The following is a 3035-nucleotide window of genomic DNA, read 5'->3' as shown; positions in this document are numbered from 1 at the left end:
TGCCCATGTTCTATATCAGAGTGTCTGGGTTTGAGTCCTGGCTTTGCTCTCAATCCCAGCTTCTTGATAATGCGAACTCTCAGAGGCATTGTGTTATGGTTAGAGTAGCTGGGCCCCTGCAACCTATATGGGAAACCCAGACTGAGTTCTGGGCTTCTGGCTTACTATTGTGGGCACTTGGGGCTGACCCAGTGAATGGAAGCACAACCTTGCTCTCTCTTTAACAGATAAGATACTTTTTTAAAAAAACAAATTTATTTATTTGAAAGAGTTAAACACAGAGAGAAGAAGAAGCAGAGAGAGAGAGAGGTCTTCTATCCACTGGTTCACTCCCCAGTTGGCTGCAGTGGTCGGACCTGCTCTTATCCAAAGCCAGGAGGCAGGAGCTTCTTGTGGGTCTCCCATGTGGGTGCAGGGACCCAAGGACTTGGGCCATCTGCTTCTGCTTTCCCAACAGAGAGCTGGATCAGGAATGGAGCAGCTGATACTTGAACTGGCACCCACATGGGTGCCAGTTCTGCAGGTGGCAACTTTACACACTATGCCACAGTGCTCACCCCAAGATATGTTTTTTTGTTTTTTTTTTTTTTTTTGACAGGCAGAGTGGACAGTGAGAGAGAGAGAGACAGAGAGAAAGGTCTTCCTTTGCCGTTGGTTCACCCTCCAATGGCCGCCGCTGCAGCCGGTGCACCGCGCTGATCCGATGGCAGGAGCCAGGAGCCAGGTGCTTTTCCTGGTCTCCCATGGGGTGCAGGGCCCAAGCACCTGGGCCATCCTCCACTGCACTCCCTGGCCATAGCAGAGAGCTGGCCTGGAAGAGGGGCAACCGGGACAGAATCCGGCGCCCCGACCGGGACTAGAACCCGGTGTGCCGGCGCCGCAAGGTGGAGGATTAGCCTATTGAGCCACGGCGCCGGCCCCAAGATATGTTTTTAAGGAATATCTGAGTCTGCAGCTTAAACAAGCCACGTTTAATGCATTCACATAGTCATCTGGATTTGTAAAAATAGCACAACTAAGATATTTTAACCACAATAGATTCATTTGTTGCCTTATTTTACACTGATTGCCTCCCTATCATACTTATTTTAATGTTGAGTGGTATCGAAGTGGCCAAGGGTATTTTTGGGAAGTAGGCACAAATTTAATTGAGAATAAGTCTTGTTGGTAGTTAGTGAGATATATTTTTGTAGATCACCATTACTTTCATATACTTAAGCTGTTTTCAGCCCTTCTAATGTGGGAATGGTGTCCAGGAATAGTCTCTAGGCACACTGTACTATCCCTGTCTTGTAAAATGCAAAGACACAGGATCAGAGACCTTATCATGGTATGTCTTATGGGGCTCAGCACTGCAAGAATACACACATACATACAGTATACCAGTATGGAAGAGAAGTAAGTTTGCCTGGGCAAGTCAGAAGTTGGTCTGTGGATAATTCTTTTAAACATCATATATGTAGAATTGTAAGCAGGTGATTTGGTGCTCATAGACTTTTAGTAAAAAATGAAAGAATATATTGGTATACATATATTTAATAATATAGCATCTGGATTATAAGTGTGACCTCAACTTTCAGAATGGCAGTGCACCTTCACCAACAACTTGAGGCTCCATGTAAGCAACAAGCAAGAGGTAAGGCAGAGTTGTAAGCTCCCTACTGGAGCATTGAAAGTGTGGCCTGACACATACATAGAGCCCTTTGGCAGCTTGGGAGAATTATTGGTTTAAGGCATTTAAGGAAATCTCTGTCCAAATATCAGCTGATGATCAGTAAGCTAGCTGAACAAAGACTTCAGTGATCACACATGGCAAAGAATTCATACTGTTCAGAATAGTCTGGGAAAATACTGAGCTAACATCAATGATAACAAAAATAAATAACAAAACTTTGGGAAGGTGGGTGAATTTGATTTTCAGAGTTGACATGTTATATTTTTTAAAATGCCTATTTTTTGACAAAAAATTACTATACCCAAGAAAGAGGAAAGTGTGACCCCCAAACAGGAAAAATAGAGACAGTTGGGGCCAGCGCTGTGGCGTAGTGAGGAAGGCCGCTGCCTGCAGTGCTGGCATCCCATATTGGTACCAGTTCGAGTCTCAGCTGCTCTACTTCTAATCCAGCTCTCTGCTGTGGCCTGGGAAAGCAATAGAAAATGACCCAAGTCCTTGGGCCCCTGCACCCACATCAGAGACCCGAAAGAGGCTCCTGGTTCCTGGCTTTGGATCAGTGCTGCTCCGGCTGTTGCGGCCATCTGGGGGATGAATCAGTGGATGGAAGATCAATCTCTCTCTCTCTCTCTCTCTCTCTCTCTCTCTCTCTCTCTTTCTTTCTCTCTACCTCTACCTCTCTACCTCTCTACCTCTACCTCTCCTTCTCTCTCTGTATAACTCTTTCAAGTAAATAAATATATCTTTAAAAAGAGAGAGACAGTTAATAGCAACTGTTCCTGGAGGAAGTCCAGGCACTGGACTTACTAGAAAAAGACTTCAAATGACCTATCATAAATATATTAAAATAATTAAAGGATACTGGCACCACGGCTCACTAGGCTAATCCTCTGCCTACAGCGCCAGTACTCTGGGTTATAGTCCCAGTTGGGGTGCCACTTCTGTCCCAGTTGCTGCTCTTCCAGTCCAGCTCTCTGCTATGGCCCGGGAAGGCAGTGGAGGATGGCCCAAGTGCTTGGGCCCTGCACCCGCATGGGAGACCAGGAGGAAGCACCTGGTTCCTGGCTTCGAATTGGTGCAGCACGCTGGCCGTAATGACCATTTAGGGGGTGAAACAGTGGAGGGAAGACCTTTCTCTCTGTCTCTCTCCCTCACTAACTCTGCCCGTCAAATAAAAAATAATAATTAAAGGAGATAATGTCTTAAAAATGAAGGGAAAGTGTGAGAATGATGTCTTATCAAATAGAGAGTATATATAAAAAGATACATTTAGAAAAAGAACCAAATAAATATTCTGAATTTGAAAAGTACAAAAACTAAAGTGAACAGTTCACTAGAGGAACACAGTAGAAAATTTGAACTG

Source organism: Oryctolagus cuniculus, chromosome 16 (assembly GCF_051225735.1).
Source record: "Oryctolagus cuniculus isolate XC-2025 breed Fujian yellow rabbit chromosome 16, ASM5122573v1, whole genome shotgun sequence".
Taxonomy (NCBI): Eukaryota; Metazoa; Chordata; class Mammalia; order Lagomorpha; family Leporidae; genus Oryctolagus; species Oryctolagus cuniculus.
The sequence above is the reverse complement of the archived record's forward strand: the minus strand, read 5'-3'. Positions refer to the sequence as shown.